The sequence below is a fragment of the Panthera pardus genome, unplaced genomic scaffold (genome assembly GCF_024362965.1).
Source record: "Panthera pardus isolate Hobbes unplaced genomic scaffold, ASM2436296v1 HiC_scaffold_3, whole genome shotgun sequence".
Taxonomy (NCBI): domain Eukaryota; kingdom Metazoa; phylum Chordata; class Mammalia; order Carnivora; family Felidae; genus Panthera; species Panthera pardus.
Window position 1 is genome coordinate 22,498,407 of NW_026526876.1, and position 23,147 is coordinate 22,521,553.

General features: G+C 38.4%; 2 long non-coding RNA genes across 2 annotated transcripts; both read left to right on the plus strand.

Annotated features, from left to right (window-relative positions):
* The first annotated feature begins 895 nt into the window (after positions 1-895).
* On the plus strand, positions 896-6,105 carry LOC128774196 (uncharacterized). The gene is made up of 2 exons (XR_008418662.1): positions 896-1,523; positions 4,375-6,105. It is a non-coding gene; the product is annotated as an uncharacterized LOC128774196 (long non-coding RNA).
* A 2,375-nt stretch (positions 6,106-8,480) lies between these two features.
* On the plus strand, positions 8,481-14,563 carry LOC109277020 (uncharacterized). Its single transcript, XR_002084949.2, has 3 exons — positions 8,481-8,943; positions 13,853-14,037; positions 14,202-14,563. It is a non-coding gene; the product is annotated as an uncharacterized LOC109277020 (long non-coding RNA).
* The last annotated feature ends 8,584 nt before the right edge of the window (positions 14,564-23,147 follow it).

The following is a 23,147-nucleotide window of genomic DNA, read 5'->3' on the forward strand; positions in this document are numbered from 1 at the left end:
TTGCAAGTTTCTGGATTGTATTTTTGACTTATGAAAGTTTTTATCTTTTAATAGAGGAGTTTTAACTCATTTATATTTATTGTCATCACTAAATAATTTTGTTAGTTGGATATCAAGTATTATTATTTTCATTCTTATGGTTTTGTTTGTTTTTTTTACTTTTTCAGCATAGGTATTTACCTCAAGTTTTGAACAAATTTGAACAAATTTTTTAACCCTGGAAATGCTCACCTTTTATTTTTTGGAAAAAAAAAAAACCACCACACTTGAACTTAATATTTTCTCTTTACTAATATCAATGATAAAATTGTATTTGTTGACACCTCCCTGTTTAAGATGAGCATATTCAGCATGTGTAGAAAATTAGCATATTTTTATTTCCTTCCATAAATCCCGGTCCCTCACTTTTGGGGATATATTCTGGGTATTTAGAACATGTTTATGATCATTATTTTTTATTATGTGTCTGTTATCTTAATTAGTTGCCTTTTTAAAAATAATCATGCTTTTAATACTTGATTTCTCATACTAGTTTAAATGGTTTTGGTGCTTTCTACTAATGTTATTTTAGAATCTGTCCACTTGTGAGGGGTTTGTTTTTTTTGTTTTTTTTTTTTTTTTGATTCAGTTAGCTAAAATGCCTTCAATGAGTGCTTTTAGGGAAAGCACATGAGTATGTCTATCTCTATCTTCATGTTTGAATCATGCCTTATGATTAAAATATCTGGTCATGGAAATCATTAGTAATGATCTATTTCCTTGAAATCTTCCATTGTGTTCTTGTGTGTAACGCTGGCCAGGCATCCTTTGCTGGTAACAAATTTTATTTTATTTATATTGTTTACTTGACATTCTAAATTCCTTCTTTACGTTTTGAAGGTGGGTGGCATCTATTGGTCTATGGCAATTGACTTTTCTTGGCCTAAAGTTCACTATACAGTCCTCAGATCTAGTTCTTTCACTCAAGGAGTTTATCTTATTCTCTTTTGATTGTTATTTGTGCTCCTCATTCCCCAGTGCCTTCTTCTGAGAATCTCCTCAGCTCTGATCCTGTATCTCCTTGTCAACTTTCAGTAACTTTTACTCCATGCATCCCCTTTAAGCCGTTCTTACTGGATTTTCTGCTGGGCAGCCAAACTCAATACAAGCAGATATAATAGACAGGCGTTTTCATTACCACTTCAGCAATTCCAAGTGTGGACACGTAAGCATTTCTAGCGGTGCCGTTTTATCTCTGGGAGCTCGGGGAAGCTGCCTTGCTGGGGACAGCTATCAGTAAGCCTTGTTGTGTTGTGCCCGCCTCCCCTCCCCGGACACAATATGTCCATGCCTGATACCCTTTCTGGTGCTGCTGTCCGAAATATCATTGACAGGCTCTGCCTGATCAAGAAGAAACCTCACTGTCCCCTGGACTTTCTGCCTGCTGTATCTCTTTCACAGATTCCTGCAACTGCTTCTGGTCCAGGACACAAAAGGAAACCCATTCGAAGCATTCAGTACCAATCCCAAGTCGTATCTTGACCGTAAGTCTCAGACTCATTCTTCCTGACTTGTGTATGATCGCAGGATTTTTACCAATATTTCTTCAATTCAATCTCTCCTAAACTTCTGGATCAGAAGGAAGAGCCAGTATGTTCCTTTAATCTCATCATAACTTTATAAAAGAAATTGGAGGACCTTTTTAACATATGGATAGATTTGATCTCTTGTCATAAATCAGGGCTTTCTCATATATAATAATATAATAGCAATATATATATTTTTTCCTTTGGATGTTTCGATCTAGGTTTTAAACCTGACATTCTTTAGATACTTGTGCTCAAATTACTGACCTACTAAAAAACATTGACCTTTAATCGTAATGAGCGATCATTGTTTTTCGATTAGTAGCGTGTCTCAGATTTTTTTATGTGTTGTAAATAAGTGTGTGTTTTTAAAAAGGCCTGCCTACTGCATCTTTACTTTTAACTTTTTTTTATCTTAATTTTGATTTTACATCCTCTGGTGCCTGGCTCAGACCTTCCCTGCAGACTCAAAGACTGTAGTGGTTCAGTGCTATTGCCTGCTGCAAACTCACAGCTCTGTTTCTCCTGGGCATTGCCCTCCGTGGAAGGAGGGTGCTGGATGCTTCCCTCAGGGGTGGTCTGTATACAACGACCGGCCTAATGAAGGGTCTGACATCTTGCCTCCATTTGGGGCATCTTTGAAGGATAGTTACAGATCAAGTGCTGGCCTGAGTGAGTGGTGCTATAAATGCATCAGTCTTTGAAGACTGAATGTGCAATTTCCTCATTAATAATTTAAAGGGTTTTGACTCCATGTTAAAATGATAAATTCTAAACCTATTGGGTTCAGTTAAATATATTATTAAAATTAATGTCACCCAGTTTTCATCTTTTTTTTTTTTTCCATTGACTGCTAAACAATTTAAAGTCACACATGCAGCTTTTATCTGTGGCTCACTTTTTTTAAATTTATTTTTTTAATGTTTATTTATTTTTGAGAGAGAGAGAGAGAAAGAGAGAGAGAGAGAGAGAGAGAGAGAGACAAAGCATGAGTGGGGGAGGGGCAGAGAGAGAGAGGGAGACACTGAATCCTAAGCAGGCTCCAGGCTCTGAGCTGTCAGCACAGAGCCTGACATGGGGCTCAGACCCACCAACCATGAGATCATGACCTGAGCCGAAGTAAGATGCTTAACTGAGCCACCCAGGTGCCTCTGTGGCTCACTTTTTATTTCCGTAAGACCAGTACTGTGTCAGAGAACTAGAAAGCAGTTGGTGAGTCTAGGACAGAATGAAGGCAAGAGAAAAATGTGAGAAAGCAGGGCAGAGGGCTAATGATGTTCTAGAACAAGAAGGATCCTGTAGGCTATTGTAAAGAAGTTAGCTCCTATTCTGAAATACAGAACACAAACCATTGCAAAGTCTGGGGCAGAGAATATTTATTCTGATATAATTTTTTTAAAGGTTGCTATGTTTAGCCTGGACAACAGTGAAGCAAGGGCAAGGGCAGGAAAATTAGTTGAGAGGGTATTATATGAATGAAGTCAAAAGGGGCGCCTGGGTGGCTCAGTCTGTTAAATGTCCGACTTCAGCTCAGGTCATGATGTCACCGTTCATGAGTTCAAGCCCCGCATCGGGTTCCGTGCTGACAGCTCAGCCTGGAGCCTGCTTTGGATTTTGTGTCTCCTTCTCTCTCTTCCCCTCCTCCACTCACACTCCGTCGCTCTCAAAAATAAATAGACATTAAAAAAAAATGTTTTTTAATTAAGTCAAGAGATAGATGTGACTTAGGCCAGGGCACTATAGAGAATTTCTTCCAGAAAGCAGACCAAATAAACAAAAAAGATGAAAAGTAGAAGAGAAAAGATAATAAAAATAGGGAACTCTAGAAAGAAAGGGGATAAAATAAATAGTGATAATAATGATAATGATAATAATAATAATAAACAATTTTCCAAACCTGAAAATGAATCTTCAATTTGAAAAGTCACTAATTAAAACAGTAATCGGCAGCAAACATATTGCTGTGAAATTCAAACATAAAAGAATAAAATGGATATACTAAAAGCTTACAGGAAAAATAAACCAGATCACATACTAAGAGTGTGAAATTTGACTTTTCAACAAAAACTTTGCATACTACTAGAATATTTATTGGTAGTAGTATCTCAAGTGGAGAAGTAAAGAAAGGATGAGGGGTTCGCATGAGGAGTAGAGAGCCTTAGTCCAGACTAGGGAGATGGGTGCAAAGCTATGGGAGTGGGGAGGGAATGTGTCCAAGGTGCAGGTGTTGGGGGCAAGGGATGTAATTAATAGAGTGCTGAGATCTTTGTTTGAATACCAGGGGTAAAATTAGTGACGGTGGTCAAAAGAGCTGTCAATGTTTTTTGGAACACTGAAAAACAGAAACAGGTACAAAGAGATTTAAGCGGTTTTAAAACTGTTAAGTATAGGAAATTTAAAGTCTTAGGTAAGCAGTGAATTATATCTATAACATGATGTAAACACTGATAACAGATTAAACCCCCCAAATTGTGATAAATTATACTGACGTCATGGGAGAAGGGTGTGCAACAAAGCCAAACCCTTATTTACCGTTACAGGAATTTGATAATGTTTAAAACTGATGAATATGCACTAATGCCAATTTACATATAAGCATATGCAATTATTTACTGGTGGTATTAGATGGATGATAGGTAGATAGACTAGACAGATAGATAAATAAGGTAAATACCAAAAGCAATAGAAAATATTTGTCTCTTGGAAAGCAGAATTAGGTGTTCAGAAGGACTGTTTTGGGGAAGTACTGATTTTTTATAAGCATGTGGTACCGTTAACATTATCTGATAGATTAAATTCTTGTTTTCAGTTCTTCACTGCTTTCTAATAACTACAGCTGTGTTATAACTGCAGAGCCTCCCAGTGTGGACAGAGACACTTTCTTCACCCTCTGCTTCGGGGCTTAGACATATGACCGTGTGACTTGCTTTTGCCAATGGGATGGCCGCAAACATCAAACATACACAGAGGCTTAAACACACTTTTGGGATTTGGTTTTTGCATGCCTGAGGTCCACCAGGAGCAGAACAGGAAGGAAACCTGTGGAGTCAACATGAACACGACTCAAAACACGAAGCCAAGCCCAGCTGCTCCTAGTCAAGTCCTGTGGACCCACAGCCAACCCATGAGCAAGGAAATGAGTGGTATTTGTTGTAAGCCACTGAAGAAATGCCACTAGTGATATAAGTCACTTCGAGCTTTGAGGTTGATTAGTTAATCAAAAGTTGATTAATACTCAACATTTATACTATGTACCCTCCATGTAAATTCATAAAAAAAAATTAAACTAATTTAGAATAAGAGTGATAACAAAGAACTGAGTGGGAAATTTAGAATTTTGTACACTGGAATTGCCCAGACTCTGCTGAAGTCATCATATCTCTACCTGCTTATTCCATGATGACAACCCTAAAATCTACTTTACTATTCCCAGAAGAGCACAAATGACTTAGCGTAAGCTATCTGTTGGATCCCTGTCATCCAGAAGCCAGGACTTATACACAAGACAGTATCTTTTGCTTGAATCAGTTATTGTCTCCTTTTCAGAAAGCTGCTCTAAACTTCTGACCCTTTGTCAATGCTTAACCTTGAAGGCTTTCTCAATTCTTTCACTGGTGTGTGCCTCAGTTTCCCTGTTCCGAGAGTATCACTATCAGCTTCCATCCTGTGTTCCCTTATTCCACTTTTAAAGGAGAGTTGATGCGGTTAGTTTTGAGCAGCATGAGATCACGAGTTGAAGAGGTCAGGGAAAGATTCATGGGCACAAATCATAAAGGGATTGAGTGGGTTTTGAAGAAAAGATAAGCTTTGGATGCATAAAGGAGAGTACACAGGGGTCTCCTTTCTAGCTTGTGAAATAGAAAATCACTTTTAAGACCCCCAAAGGGAAATCAATGGCTTCCTCCCCCATGGAGAAACTTTCCTGTCTTAACGGGAACAACATAAATAACACTTCTATTATAAGAAAGGATCGGACTCTTATTAAGACCCATAAATCAACAGTTATTTTATTTTCACAAAGCAACCCCCAAATGTAATTTTAAAGTGAAAGCATATTTTAAAGGGCATGTGGGTATATATAATTTATATTTCTCTGTATAAATATGGTACTGAGATATCTACTTACATTTGAATAATTATTAGGACAATACCCTGTTTTGCCATGTAAATGGCAAAGAGAGAAAGTGTCTGCTTCTAGAGAAGGGGGATTTAAAGACTCAGCCTTACAAGTGTCTACTATATTATGATATTTCCTTTTGATTATCCGTAATTTTTTGGCGTGTGTACTATAGGTATTCACACTTTCCAAAAGTTACTCTGTCTGTAGAATACTCCTGGGAAAGGGAGCATTTCTGCTTATTTCTGCTTAAAATTTACTCAAGATTTAATACATTATCTTTACAAAATAAAAACTCCCATTCGTTTACCATTTAAAACAGATTAAGAAACATATTTATTAACTATAACAACAAAAAGTCTTCAGTTAAAGTGTGTGAAAATAGCTGGACCAATAAAGTGTGTGAAAATGGGACCAATCCGATATTTAACTAGGTAGCTTGGCTGCTTTCTCGTCCTTCATTATTTCATATTCTTGTTCGTCACTCACCTAGAAATTTCTAATTATGAGGAATGCCTTCATTTAAGAATACTTAAAAATCCACTTCAAAATGATTACACTGTTGTCTTTATATGTTCAAATAACCTAGGAGCTATACTTGATTTTTTTCCCATTCTGTGCATCATTCCAGAAAGCTACCAGAATGACGGTATCTTCTCAGATGAAAATACCACATCTGTTCAGGGAAGGAAAAGCAGAAACACTGCTAAGCTAGTTATTGGACATAACAGAGACAAAAATAAATATAACAACTATTCGATTAAAGAATTTATTTGTTGTCTATTTATGTTCACATGGTTTAGGAGAACCCAAGTGCCTGCGTTAAATATATCTTCAAAAGACAAAATCCTAGACCGCTTTAAACACAAATGGATGCAGCATAAGTATACGTCTCATAACTGTGGAGTCAAATACTTAATTACCAGTCTAATTGCTGTAGACTAACATAGGGATCACACAGTGCTGAAGGATTTAGAACATATTTTACTTTACTAATACTGTGGGGTGTCATAAAACAACATCCCTATAAATCAGTTTCTTTAGAAAGAAAGGCTACATTTTACGCAGGCATTTTTAAGTCTCTGAATGCAAACTGTTAGGGAAAAGTGCATCCATTTATATCTATCCTTACACATATCCCTGCAGAAAATGTGCCGTGCCTCCAGAATCAATCCCAGCAAATAGAGTTTATATTCATATTCTGCCTGTCTGATCTTGTGTGGCAGAGTAAATAGAAGGGGAAAGCTGAGGCTCCAAAGCTAATTAGTTTCTAGAAAATTGCCTATTCTCTCTTTCTCTGAGCCTCCTTAAAGGAGTGAATCTCCCAGGGATCCTGTGAGCAATTATGACATTAAGAGTATTCTGCTTGTCAGGACCACCTGGGTGACTCAATCAGTTAAGCGTCCGACTTTGGCTCAGGTCATGATCTCACGGTTCGTTGGTTCGAGCCCCACGTCTGGCTCTGTGCTGACAGTCTGGGGCCTGGAGCCTGCTTCGGATTCTGTGTCTCCCTCTCTCTCTGCCCCTCCCCTGCTTGTGCTCTGTCTCTCTCTGTCTCTCAAAAATAAATAAAATTTAAAAAAATAAAGTGTTCTACTTGTCAAATGTGGAGCCAAGTCCAAGGAGTAGTCCTTGATGCCTAGTTCCGAGATTGAAGTAATGGAGAGAAAGCCCTATCATCTAAATGCACGGCCAGCCCCTCTCCACCTTGTATATGTATTGTTTGGGCTGTAGCATAGACGGCCCTGATAAATGAATTACATCTAGTCTTATACATAGTTTGCAAATACCAGTTTTCATAGGGGTTATTCTAGGGTGTGGTGTGAGAGATGGGGGGTGGGAAGCTGTAGGAAACTGATCTCAGTCGAAACTCAAAAGCATAAAAGTCTGTCTATTGAGTTAGAATTGCCCAAAACAAGGTCAAATTTCAGAAAAGGACAAACTGAATTTGTAGTTTAAAACATTCAAAAATTATCTCACTCTTCTCTTTTCTCTCTCTCTCTCTCTCTACATATATATATAAAATATAATTTTTGAATGTTTATAAACATACAAACTATAAATGTGTATATATACAAATTGCACATGAAAATAAATAGAAGAGAGACTATACCTCATTTGATGAGACCAGTAGTTATCTTAATACTCAAGTCAAACAAAAAGACTGTAAGAAAATAACAGATCAATATATGATACAGACCAAATTGTGTCACCCCAAATTCATACTGAAGCACTACCCTCATCCCCATATGATGGTATTTGGAGATGGGGCTTTTGAGAGATAATTAGGTTTAGAGTCATTAGGTTATGAGGGTTGGGCCCAGGTCCAATAGGATTGATTTCCTTATAAAAAAAGGAGAGATGCCAGAATTGTCTCTCACCTAGCATATGCACAAATAAATGGTTATTGTTTTCAGCCACTAAGATTAGGAGTCATTTGCTACTCAAAAAAAGATAACTGAATAAAGATTATCATGTTGTAAAGCTTCAAATACAAGCAGCCTCCAGGTAAGAGGCTATACTCAACCCCAACCTCTGTGTCTGATACCACTCTTTTCCTAACACCTTGGCAATCAGGTGCTCCAAAGCCACACCACTGCATCCTAATAATTTTATTTTTGTGTACAGCCTTTCTCCTCTTAAAATTTTTTTTAAGTTGATTTACTTATTTTGAGAGATAGAGACAGCATGAGTAGGGGAGAGGCGGGGGGGGGGGGAGAGAGAAAGAGAGAGAGAGAGAGAGAGAGAGAGAGTCCCATGCAGGCTCTGCACCATCAGTGCACAGCCCGATGTGGGGCTCGAACTCACAAAACTGTGAGATCATGACCTGAGCCAAAACTGAGAGTCGGATTCTTAACCGACAGAGTCACCTAGGCCCCCCGCCTTTCTCCTCTTATATTTATAAAAGCAACTATTAGAATGTCCTTACACCAACTCCAGTGCCCCCAAGATACTATATTAATATCATTAAGAATGATCCCCTCTGAGTAAGTCTCATTATCTTCTGAAATAACTCAAGAAGGTCCATGTACATCATTCTCCATAGGCCGAATTCTTAAATCCCGTAAGTCATTTGCATCTTAGCTCAGAGGCTAGATGCACCCTATTTGGCTCAGAGCGCATTGATTCCAAGGGATTGCAGTGTCCAAACTGAGTTATTTATTAAGCTTGATGACACCTCTAAATTCTGTCTTGTGTGTCCACAGGATGCAGAAACATTCTTGCAAATGGGATTCCTAGGAAAGCCTGGAATTTCCTAGCGTAAGTATGCAGATTCAACTCAATAAATTGTATTAGGTAGGCCATATGGATTCGCACACAGAAGAACTTTCCGTAGCTAAATATTATACCCCTAAGCCCTACTCTGCCATCTCACAAACATGTCAACAGGTATAAGAAGAAACATGAGAAAGTGTGAAATGTGAACTTAATGAAAGTCTATCTTGTCCCAAAACCCACAGGAAAATTACTTCATTATTTATTTACTCCTAGTTTTTGTTTTGTTTTGTTTCCAAAAGATATTTGAAGCTGCTGAAGGTGAGGGTTAAGGTAACGAAGGCCATCTTTCGTCATAATTGTTTGGCAGGCTATAATAAATCAAGTATGTTCATAATAGGTTTGTTTTTAGTTTACCCTAAAATAATAGCCATCAGACTGGTGATATTTAATTCATTAAACGAAAGAATGTCAAGGATGAATGGCAACAGTAGATATGTAACTATGAAATGCATAAAGGCGGAGGTAGAAACAAAATGGTATAACCAAGGCATGTGAAAAAAATTAGCCTCCGGGCGGCATTCTTAGTCCTTCCTTTGTCACATATCCATACTCATGGCTCAACGTCACAGAAGCAGTCTGAAAAGTCTTCAGCTGCCTCTCATTTATTCCATATCAACATTTCTAGGGATGTGGGTAGGTCTTATTTAAGACGTGTCAAACGGAGACTGTGTTCGCCAAACAAAAATGAAGTAAATCTTGACAGCAGAACTTGCAATATTTATTGGCAAATACCCTTAACACTTCAGCAAAGTATCTTTGGGTAGAAACTAATTTCTATTAGTGTGGACACTTCCAGACACGTAAAATGATTGTATTAGTGATTCCATATACTTTGGGTCTTAACAAAAATGGTGTGTGTGGGGGGGGAGGGGGGCGGTGAGGGGAGTGGGGAAGATACCTAAGGCTTGTGTTGTCTTCAAGCACTGAGGACACATTTTACTTACTGAATTTTCATAGTTGTACATTCCTTTGTAAACAACTTGCCACCTCCAGAGAAAGAATTAGCAAACCTGAGGATAGGTAAGTAGAAATTAATCAAACAGAAATACAAAATGAGAAGAGCGAAAAGCTTTGTAGATCATTCAAGACCTGTGGGACATATCAGATGGCCTAATGTGTACAATTAAAGATTCAGAAGAGAGAGAAGAAGACAGCACTTGAAGAAATAACCACCAGGAACTATTAAACATTATGAATTAAAAGCCCGAGATTATCAAATTGGATACAAATGTAAGATCCAACTCTACATTGTCCGTGAGAAATCCACAGTAAGTATAAATCGTGGATTGCCTAAAGTAAAAGGAATCATACCGTAACGAAAATAAGGCTGGAATGACTAATCATATCACACAAATTAGATTTCATAAAAGGAATAGTACCAGAAATAAGGAGGGAACATTACTACATGATAAAAATGTTAATTCATCAAGGACATAATTTAAATGTGTCTTCATCTCAAAACAGGTTTCAGAATACATGACGCAAAACCTGATAGAACAGGGGAAAGAGACAGATCCACAATTATAGTTGGAAACGCTAGCATCCCTCTCTTGGGATTTAATAATAAATTAGTCAGATGACCTATCGAGACCTAGAAGACCTGAACAGCACCATCATCCAACTTGACCTAATTGACATCTAGAGACCATTTCACCCAATACACAGAATACACATTCAAGTGCACATGGAGAATTCACCATGACAGGCCATATTTTTGGCCCTTAAACAAACTCAGTGATTTAAACGTGTTGAAATCATGCAAAGCATGGTTTCTGTCCACAACACAATTAAACTAAAAATCAACAACAGAAAGCTATCTGGGAAATCCCAAATGTTTGGAAATGAAATAATACGCATCTAAAGAACGGATGGGTCACAGATGAAAAGAAATCCAAAGGCCAGTGCATTTTTAATTGAATGAAAATGACCATGTGGAATTTCTGGGATGTAGCTGAGACAGTGTTTAATCTGCCCAGTGGTTCACAAGCTGAATCTGGCATTGCCTTGGCTCAGCCACACTGCGAGTCCTTCCCTTTGTTCTTTGATTTCTCTGCCACCATTTGGGATATCTGTGGCAATTGCTTGGAAATTCTTAACGACGAGAGAATGTGAAAGTGCTTCAAAGAAGCCAGGACTCCGTAGACAAACTCATGAATTTCAGAGGCAATAACTATCAGATTCTGGCCCTCAGGAAATAATAGCAAACTGTACACATTTCTTCAGAGGGTCCTCGAGCAAGATTGATACGCAATGGCAAATTATTGCCATCTGGAAATGCGGGATCAATAACATGCTTTACAATTGGTTATTTCCCCTCCTTTTCTATCGCATTACTCCCTTGTTTCCACTCCCATTGATTGGAATCGATTGCCAAAATGAACCTACAGGCAAGCCATCTCCAAGGCTGTTTCTTGGAAGAATTCAGGACAAGAAGATAATACAAATGTTTTCCTTTTGCTAACCCTTTCATATTTGGCTGTTCTTTTCTGTTACAAATAATATTGATAATATTGTGGCGGGCATCATTATATACATATCCTTGCCACATACGTGTATACGGATGGACTTCTGGACTAGTACATTGGGTGAAAGGGTTCACACATTTTAAATTGTAGTAAGTAGTGCAAAGTTACTTTTAATGGTTGCGGTTATGTTTTTACAAAGTTCTGGGAGTTGCTTACTATTCAGTGTAAATGTCCTTTCTTTCTAATACCACAGTAGATCTGTTTGGCTGCAGAGACTAAATTCACTAGGTTATATTCCATTGTTAGCATACTATCTATTAGAAATATGTTCACGAGTCCAAAGGTTGTACATAAATAAATACTATTTCTATAGAGGTATAGCTCCAAATATCCTTTTAGGAATCTCCCCGAGACAGAGTGGGCCAGTCAGTGGAGGTTCACAGTCCAGGTAATTGGCCAAAACATTTATGAATTTTTAGTTTCCCAATATTTGGATAATTGAAATGCTCATTCAATAATTATGAACATAGCAAGCGATACAGAAAACAACAAAATGGTCTTGGAATTATGTACTTTCTTATGAGGTAGTCTCATAGTTAATCATACCATTTTTTAATTTTATTTATATGGGAATTTGGTAATACGGTAGTAGTATTTTCACAATCATACTTGATGGGTGGGTAATTCTCTAAGAAAAATAAAGGCCATAAATAATGAAATTTATGAAGTCTCAATTGCCCCAAACTTTTCTATTGCAGAAAAGTAGTTAAAATCTTAGTTGCTGACTTTCCCCCGGGATAAAATTTTTACTGGAAAGGTGGTTGGACTATGGAAACATTTACCAGCTGCAGGTATAATACTGTGTCTGTTGTCAGACTCACAATTTCATTGGTTTATTTCTGGAGGATTATTTAGATGGCTGTGGTCTTATATCCAGGCCCCAAGGAAAGAAAAAAAAAAAGGAAAGAAAGAAAAAGGAGCCTAAGAGGTGTACCTTCTCACTACAGAATAGTGATTTGTTATGCATTTGTCTGAGTTAAATATAGCAGTCCATCATCTTGCACAGTCCTATATTATATTCTGCTCACTAAAAAAAGAAACACTTGTTTGGATAGTTGAAGTAGTCTCAATAAAAACCGCAGCTCCCTTCTCCACCCCGACATTTATTTAAGGTAGATTTGCAGTGTTTATGATATACATTTCACCAATTAATCAATAAGAATCGAAATTTGTTTGACTCATTAATGCCACCATCTCAGGTTTGCTGTTACTTTAATGACGGTGATTTTGAATGTGACATTCCTACCAGAGTAGCAATTATTTGGAAGGGGAGGTGGCTGACTGCTCACCCACCCCCAGTGGGTTACTAATCAATTGGTGGGCTGAGGGCAAGAATTAATTAGGGATTACAAAAACCCTCCTTCATTATATTAAATGGCTCATTGAAAACAAATAACCTCATCTGCATTAACTGTGAGTTCACAGATTAAAGAAATTGAATTGAATTCATTACCAGTGATTTTCAGTTCCCAAGCTGAGACCAATATAATGTTCAAAGGCAGTCTACGTCTGAAGGAAAGCCTAGGACTTCAAGTTATTGTGCTGTTTCTAATTGCTCCAGACATTTCTAGATCCCACGGTCTATTATGGTTTGACTGAAACGAACATATTTTTAGTCATTTGCAACTGCAGTGTGTATATTGATGAAAGTAGAGAGAATCAGGTCTTGATATATGTTTAATCGTAAAATACTTGGTGATTTAAATTTTGTGTGGCAGAATCCAAAAGCCTTATTTGACTTCTGCAGTAAGACTTCCCTGTGAGGTTATGTTTTATTCCTGCACATGCATATTTATGATGCTTTTCAAGAGAAAAAAAACGTATCATGGACCAATTTGTCAGATATTGTGAATTTTATTGGTTTCACAGATTAAACATGGCACAGAATGCCTTCATGTCTAACACCACCCCTGTAATATTGATAGGAAAAAAAAAGATTCCTTTCCTTCGTGTATTCTATTTTATGGAAGATCCAAGAAAGCATTCAGTGGGCCCCTCCCTTCTGTATTATTTTTAAATAAATGGTTACACTTTTTGTTATTATTAAAACATACCATCATCTCCATTATAGAAAATACAAATAGCATGATGAGTTAAACTTAATTGAAGACTCTACCATTCAGAGACCACAGCTATATATAAGGCTAGGTGTATATGTACAACTGTGAATTTATCTTTTGCAAAATTTCGTGTCTATTTAAAAATTGATTTCACGTTATGTAAAAATGTACATATTGGCTTGTTTCCTTTAACTTTATATCAGGAGTATGTTGTCGTTACTTAGACGTTTTCAGAAAATGATTTAGTCATTAACTTAATTTTGAAATCCTCCCTTCCATGCCCTTCTCCCTTTTAATATCTTGCAGCCAAATGAGCATGTTAAGAGAATAGGTTTTGGTGTTACTCAGACGTGAGCCAACATTTATTAACTCTATGACCATCTTCAAGTTCTAAATCTTTGTTAAGTCTTCTAGCCTCACCTTTACACTTGTAGAATGGGGATGTCTCCCTCCTTCAGATGCCGCTGTGAGGAGTACTTGCAGTGTCGGAGGTAAGCATTAAACATCGTATCTGGAATACAGTAGTAGCTCAACAAAATTAGCTGTTATTATTTGTGTACCATGATTTTCAACAGATGTCCACATCATTTCTAAGGTCTCCGCATGTGATAAACTCCAATGTCAAAGAAAATATGATTTTTTTTCTTTCTTACAGGCAAGTCAATCAGCAGGGGAGGAGCATCCCACGATTGGACTGCATTGACACGCATGTACTTGGATGTTTATGCCTTTGAAGAATCACCCTGCAGACATTTGCCTTGAGCAAAGTTTCATTTGGCTTTCGGCCAGCATGCCTTTGCTGGACTCCAGTTACTGCCCTGGATCTGTCCACCTTTCCCTGTCTGATTACATTCACTACTGAGAGTTGTCTCTGTCCATGGCAAGGTTAGTCCCTCTCTGTAGAGACAGAAGTTCATGCCATACATTTTAAATGAAGACTGTTTAAAGACCTAGATCCTAAATATGTTTACTTACCGTCTCTTCAAATAAAGTATAGATGTTCTATTCTATAACTAACACACTGGACTCTGTGCTTTCTTTCTTTCTTTTTTTTTTTAATGTTTATTTATATTTGAGAGACAGGGTGAGCGGGGGAAGGGCAGAGAGCGAGGAGGAGACAAATTTTGAAACAGGCTCCAGGCTCTGAGCTGTCAGCACAGAGCCTGACGCAGTGCTCGAACTCATAAACTGTGAGATCGTGACCTGAGCCAAAGTTGGACAGTTAACCGACTGAGCCACCCAGGCGCCCCTTGACTCTGTGCTATCTCCAAAGAAGTGATGGAGAAAATTCTTTCACAACTAATGAAATGGCCCCAAACATTATATTTATATTATTACCTTTATGTGATTTTAGAGCACCGGTGTCATCAATGATGAAGGTAAGTATTTAAAAATATTCAGTCATTTTTTGGCTTTGTCATTTTTCTACATGGAAATAATCATGAATGTGCACAGAGACTGGCCTGCCAGAATGCTGAACATAAAATTGTTTATGAAATTAAAAAAATTAAAAGCAACCTACATCTCCAATAACATTAGAGAAATTGTGTAATAATTTATGATTTTTGTGGAACTTAGTAAATGAATAATGCTATCAGAAAAGATTCCACGAGGGAGTAATAAAATAGGAGTTGCAAAACAGGCTGTGCGCTGTGGTCTGATTTTGTAAAAATAAAAATGAATATGTATATAAATCCAAGAGACTGTCATTTTCTTTGTTTTGTTTTCTTTTTATTCTGTATTTTTAATGTTATGTTTAATCATAATGCGTAACTTTTGTAAAACTAAAACAGAAGTGTTTTTTTCTCTTTAAATACATTGGATTGGAAATTCAACTTAATCTTGCCAAATAAGCTTGGCTGTCTTCATTAGCACATTGCATAGACCCTGTCATCGTCAAAGATAAATATTTACATAACTCTTGTGGTCTGTCTCTCCATCTTCTGCAATGTGACAGGTATAATAGGAGTTCAATATTCTTTAGGTATGTGGATAAAGGATAATATAGGTCATTATTGAAAACTTTCTCCCTTTGTATGGTAAGCAGAATAATGCCTCCCCCTGGCCCCAGAACATGTGACTATATTACCTTACGTGGCAAAATGGATTTCACACATGGCATGTGATTAAGAATGTTGGAATGGGGAGGCTCTCCTGGATTATCTGGGTGGGTACAGTGCAATCACAGGAATCCTTGGAAGTGTAGGAGGGAAGCAGGAGAGTCAGAGTCAAAGAAGGAGATGTGATGATACAGCCGTGGTCAGAATGCCTGAAGGAGGCCATAAACCAAGGCATGTAGGTGGCCTCCAGAAGCCTTAGAAAAGGCAAGGAAATGGATTCTCCCATGGAGGCTCCAGAAAGATTGCAGCCTTCCCAACCTCTTGATTTTAGGAATTTTACCCTCCAGAAATGTAAGAGAGTATATTTGTGTTATTGTTAGCCACTAAGTTTATGGTTCTTTGTTATAGCAGCAACAGGAAACTCATACTCTTTGGAAGACAGAATTTACTTCTGAATTGCTTGGCAATTCCAGGGTAAAACCAGATCAGACATTCAGAAAGTCCTGTCTGACTTCATTCTTTTTCACTCTCCAAGAATGGCTTCAGATAGCTCCCAAAAGTAAGCATTCATCATTGTAGTCATTAAAAAGAAAGAAAGAAAAAAAAGGACAGTTTCAATTACCAAATGGTATAGCAAAGAAACCATGAATGCCCACATTTGCAAACCAAAGCAAAGGAGATGCCGGGCTTCTAGAAGGAATGTAAGTCCCCATAGCAGCAGTAGCTTTCAGCCAAGGATTCCCCATGTTTTAGGCAGCTGTGTTCCAGCAGTTAAAAGCACCTACCACGAGAGCAGGTGAAAATGTGGTTATAAGCTGTGTGCTGACAGTTTTTCCTACTTTATGAAGAGAGCAGAGCCACTCATATACATCTGCTGGTACTGGATGATTTTTGCTTTGTACATTGCTGTAATAGAGCTGGGCAAAGTTCTGAATGCACCACAATAATATAAGGATGCATGCTTTTCTCTTGAGTCACATAATTGTTCTCTTTAATAACATAGTTCTAATCACAAAGCTAATACCTATTCAATGAAGAAATCTTGGAAAATGCTAAAGCCTGCAGCAAAAACAAATTGCCTGTAATGCTGCTAACATTTTAGCTTCTCTCTCTCTGTCTCCCTCCTTTCTTTCTTTTTCTATTTATGCATACACTTACACAAACAAATACAAAAAGAAAATGATCTCTGCCATGGTATCAGACGCTGTTACATACTATTTTTAGTTCTATTGTTATTCAGTCATTACTGTTATCTGCCAGGTCTCTGGTTCTCCAATGTTGGCATGTATCACAACCAGTTGGAAACACACATAACTGGACCCCAAACGCAGAGTTTCATATTTAGTGGGTCTGGGCAGGACCCCTAGAATTTGCGTTCTAACAGGCTTTCAGGTGGTGTGGATATGGCTGATTGCGGCCCATCTTTTGAGAATCACCACTCTTTATAGAAGAATATTAGCTGACATTGGAAGGTACTTTATATTTCTGTATCTCTTCTATTTCCAATTAATATTTAAATGTGTACCATGCCTGTTCAGTACACGTGGAGTTTTCCTAGATTATACACAGTGTTCATTAGGTCTGCAAGAATGGATGTCGTTCAGAAAATTGAAGAACAAAAATTTTTGCTTCAACTCTATGGATATTTCTGGTATTCAAGACATAATAAATAACTTACATAATTGGGCTCAAAGTCCCAACTAAGTTTGCATGTATAAACTGAAATCTTACGCATGATGGTAATTGTTTTCCAAGGAACCCCATTTAAACACAATTTTCTAATGATACGTGGTTTTCAGGTAGCTCTGGAAGCTTTTTTTTTTAATTGCACTTTTTTTTTAATGGATTAACTTTTTTAATTGAACTTTTTTTTTTTTTTTAATGGATTAACTGAACGGGCTGGCTGGAAGCCTTGGAATGTAGGAAACCCAAGCTGTTCTGGTTGCACAATCCAAATGTAAACAGCCTTTCTTGTCATTTGTTGGCATAGTGTTTGGGACACCGAGTTATTTCACTTTATTGAAATTTCTCTCATGAAAAATGCATGGAACAGTCTTCGCTTCTGCCAAACCCTCATGTATTTACCTCACTGGGTGCAGTGAAGATTTGTGTGTAAACATATGGAAAGCCCTTGTACTGTCTGAGTCAAGCATAGAACAAGAATTATTCTTACTGCCCATAGGAAAAAGTGTAACATAGATAAACTTTGCACTGGCATCCACTTTCGCCCTAAATTCTTTCCAGAACATTCCTGCTTACCTGTGCTTTTGCCCTGGGTGACAAGGAACCCTCTTGTTGGCTTAAACGTGGACTGGAGAGATGGAGATTTTATGGTCCTGGGTACAGCGACCTAGTCCCTAAACCCAAAATGTAGAACAAGGTAATGAGAAGAAACTGGTCTTCTCTGAGATGCGAATTTGTTGCTAGGATGTGTCTGAAAAGCCATAAATGTTAAGCCAACTTTGGTGAGCTATTTGAAAATTAATCACCTTGCCTGAAGAAAAAACACGATGTGAAATTAAAACTCGATCATGAGACCCATAGCATTAGAGAATTGCTCTACCGGCATGTAATACTTTTGAAATTTTGCAGCTAAAACTAGTTGGTTATAGTGAAAATGTGACATGTGCAAGCTATGACTCTAGGGTTTTAACACAAAGGAAAACACAAAATAACAACTAAAGTGACATATATATATGCATATACATATATGTATTTTTTTTAAATTTTACTTAACACATACCTCAAACTAACCAAATTAGCTGTGCAGTCTGACTCCCTGTCCATCCCATGCTGTCTATCGTCAATTAACATCGACCAGGCTCAAGTACGTTTATTCTGTGGCTTCTTGAAACACACAACTGAAAAGTGATACACCGCAAATGCTGAGCGTGCCCGCTCTGGATTCAGACAGACGTGGGTCCAGACTGGAGCAGATGCTGGAGTGTTCCATGCCTACCGCCCACCCCCGCCCCCGGGGCAGCCGAATGGTTTACATGTGCGCCACTGTTGCCTCGCTCTCAGGAGCCAGCATCCGCATCTCCGGGCCAAAGGACTGTCCTCACGCTCTGTCAGTCTTTTACAAAGTGTGGTGCCCTGGGAGCAGCGGCTCCGCTTGGGAAACACGTGAAAAATAATACAAATGCTTGAGTCCCACCCCACACCTACTGAATGAGAAACTGCATTTGAACAAACCTTCCAGGTGTTTCTGAGGCTGCTGACATGGGAGAGCCGCTAGACCACAGACCCCCACTTACTTTGTGGGCGAGGAGAGCCTCCTCCTTAGGATTTCATGGACCTTCTGGTCCTCCTCACAACTCTCTCTCCCTCTTTTTTTTTTATAATTTTTTTTTCAGTGTTTATTTTTGAGAGAGGAAGAGAGACAAAGCACGAGTGGGGAGGGGCAGAGAGAGAGGGAGACACAGAATCCGAAGCGGGCTCCAGGCTCCGAGCTGTCAGCAGAGAGCCTCATGTGGGGCTCGAACTCACAAGAACAGTGAGATCATGACCTGAGCTGAAGTTGGACGCTTAACCAACTGGGCCACCCAGGCTCCCCCTTTTTTAAATAATCTTGAATTTTATGTATTTACTTAACTCACTTATTCTCATTATTTATTGTTAAGTCTCTTTGTGGGACTTTGCTGAATATCTGACTTCTCCATCTCCCTTCCTTAATTTCCTCCTCATATTCCCTGGGGAATACTCCTTAAAAAGCAAACATTAAACATTATACAAACATTATACAGTAGTATAGTGTTATATATTAATCATACCTCAATTAAAAACATACTTTTGTGTGAATCATTTGCTTTGGGGGATTCTAACTAAAGACACTTACTTATTATCAGGTGATATCCCCTTCAAGTTCCTCCATCTTTGGGGGCCTGGGTGGCTCCGTTGGTTGAGCGTCTAACTCTTGATTTTGGCTCAGGTCATACCCCAGGGTCGTGGGATTGAGTCCTGCATCAGGCTCCACGCTGGGTGTTGAGTTTGGGATTCTCTCTTTCCCTTTCTCTCTCTGCCCCTCTCCCATGCCTCACACATGCTCTCTCTCTCTCTCTCTCTCTCTCAAAATAAATAAATAAATACAAATCATTTCATTATAACAATACATTTTTTCTTGTGTGCAGAAATAAAACCACTACCGAATCCTAGTATATACCACAGAAACTGGCCTGGCACTCAAGCGAGGCCACGCCATTCTGTTAAACATAACCAATATCACAGAATCCCAAACTCAGACAAGGTCGCCCCGAGACCATGACAGACAAAACAAGGCCCCACCACACCTCATTATTTTGCTTTAGCACAGATTTTTAAAAATTCACAGTGCCACCGGCAAAACACCACCCTCTCCTGGCTAAAATGATAGAGTGATGCCTCACCAACTAGAGCTTTATTTTTGTTCTTGTCTCTTCTTGATAAGTAGATTTATTGAGATAGTCATGGAGTTGTCCTGCCTTCCAGAACCATCTAACTCAGCACAAAGTTTTGTTTTCTTAGCCCTTCTCTGAATCACCCAGATAAATCCTATAACAGATTCTTTCTGACACCCTTTTCCTGAAACACCCCTGTGGTTTCCATGCTTTGTCTTCTCCCTTTCCCTAATAAACACAACTTATGTAATTACCACTGTATTTCTGACTGTCTTTGTCTGAAGGGCATTGGCATTACTAAGGAGATGGAAGGAGGCAGTGTCTTAACCCAGCAGTCTAGTCATAGAGGATTCATAACAAGACACAAGGGAATCGATAGTGCTTTTAGATTGTTTTGTCTTGTTTTCAATTGTTGTTTTATTTGTTTGTTTGCTATGACCCTAGTCATATGTTTATTGTGCAAGCTCTTTCTCCCAGAGCATCTACAGATCTTATGATCACCACTAGTTGCTGTAATAACAGACTTTTTCAATGATACACAGTGCTGTTAATAGTATACTTAAGGGGGTGCCTGGGTGGCTCAGTCAGTTGAGTGTCCTGCTTTGGCTCAGGTCATGATCTCGCAGTTTGTGAGTTCAAGCCCCGCTTTGGGCTCTGTGCTGACGGCTCAGAGCCTGGAGCCCACTTCAGGTTCTGTGTGTGTGTCTCTCTCTCTCTGCCCCTCCCCCACTCACACTCTGTCTCTTTCTCTCTCCTTCAAAAATACATAAACATTCAAAAAAATTTAAAAAAATAGTATACTTAGGATGTTATGAAGGCAACAGGGTCTCCCCACTCCTCTCTAGTGAAAAAAATATTTTAAAGTATACAATACGACACCAATTTCTAGGATATTACAATCAACATGACGTGACAAGAATCTGCGTGATAGATAATCCCTAATACAAAAAAGTATTTTCTTGTTTCAAAATGAGCGAGGCCGACAAGTCCTTCAGGGAGTCACAGAAGGAGGAGAGAGAAGGATTGAGGAGGTTTATGGTCACAAACCTAGCCTGCTGATACTGAAGCCTTACTGATGACTATATTGTTATGTAACCGGAACTGGGGAGACCACTGACATCCGTGCCAACACTGCTCTCACCACCTCCACCATTTTTACATCCAGCACCAAAGCCTGCCTTTCATCCTCAGCTCCACCACCCATTCCATCACCACCACCCCCACCACCCTCATTTCCACCGTCATCTCTAATCACCATGGCAACAACTCCATCATGACCACCTCCATCACCACCATTTACCAGCAGAGAACAGCTTTGGTCCCCAACTCACGTGCACCTCCAAATAGCTCCTAAAATAATTTCATAGTTTGCAAGTTACTATTCTACAATTCAATTGAGAAGGAACCTATATTCAAGCATCGACAGTTACCTTTATTTTATGGTTTACCTGTCAGGGAAATAGAGTAAAAGAAATACTTGGAGTTCATACTTCCAGAATTCATAGTGTTTCACTTCTGAAAATCATGACGATTGTGGAAATGTTGACTCTAACTAGATGACTTAGATCATCCCACATACCCTAGCTCGGTTGTACATTAACTAGAAGAGCTAGGCGTGCACAATGGGGATTTCATCTGTCCCTGCGATAAAATCAACCTATTGATCCATAATGTTGCCTTACCCATTTGTATGCCATTCTCATTTAAGTTTGAATTAAAATGATTGCATCTAGTATATGTGGAAAAATGATAATATGTAGATAAATGCAAACACGATCGTGCTGACCATGTCATCTAAGCCTTTTTATCCACAACATTGAGTACAGTTCCACTGAGCTGCTTCTTGCCCAACTGTCCTGGTAACCAAATGTGAGCATTTCTAATATTGTTGGCAGGGCTAATGGTGCAGTTGGTGGTCATGGAAATAAATGATGTTAACTGGATGGGTCTGGGATTATGCCCACGGTCTTATTCTCATAAACACAATGCGCTAACCAACTGTTGCTCCGTCAAAGCCAACTGTGGAGTAAAGCCTTCTCCAAATTTCCTTTGCCCACCACGACAGACTTGGCTGGAGACCTGCTTTTACGCTTGGTTAAGTTGGTGAAGGCCAAGTTGGTTAAGTTGGCCAAGTCAGTGTCTCACCACTGACCTTACCATTATGGCTTTACCCTGCCCATGGCGGTCATCCCCAGTAAAAATATTCAGAGACTCTTTTGTCATTTTCACGCTGTTGGTCTACCTCTTATGAGGTAGTGTCTCCAAGGTCAGAATTAAACACATATTAACTGAAAAGTACATCAGGTGGAATCCACATTGTGAAATCATCATCTGGGTTAATAAATGTCTTCTGAAAGATTAATTATGCTTTCTTTTGAGGCAAAGCAGAAACAGACACTTTGTCACTGTCACTGGTCTTTATACTATTTTAAAAAGTATAAATGACTGTCCTGGCTTTTTAAATTATTGAACTCTTAATATAAACACATCAAAAGTTATATATGTAAATAAATACATACACACACACATATTTTTCCCTCCACCTCATTCACAACTTATAGAATTCCAACCACACTGACTACCAATCTTTGGTAAAAAAATAGGTTACTATGAACACAAATATTTGGTATGTTAAATGTGAGTTGAAATTAGAGTCACTTTTAATGGCTCTATACCCAGGAAGAAGCTTATACTTATAAGAAAATAACCTTCAAAAAATGTCTATGACTCTCCAAGGGAAATGGGATCATTTGCCCATAAATACACACATATCATCCCTATTTAAAAATAAATACCCTAAATATTGCCTGCCACAACTCAAATCCTATCATTAGCAAGCAATTCTTGTAAAGAGGCATTTCATTAAATTAATACATGTGAGAAGGCAATTAAGCATGTACTATATTTTAGGGAAGAAAAAAATACATAAATAAATGCGTGGGAAGGGATGTTTTGCATCAAATGTTGTATATTCCAAGATTTTCTCCAATGTGAAAATAACTTTTACCACTTGGCTGATGAAAAACTGGACCTAAGTAAATATGGCTAGACCCGGAACAGTTGTGTTCGACACATGGGTGGCAAAACCAGAAACAAAACTAAACAAAACAAATAGTGGCTACTTAAGTTTTAAAGACAAGCGGTGTATTGACTAAGTCAGGAAAA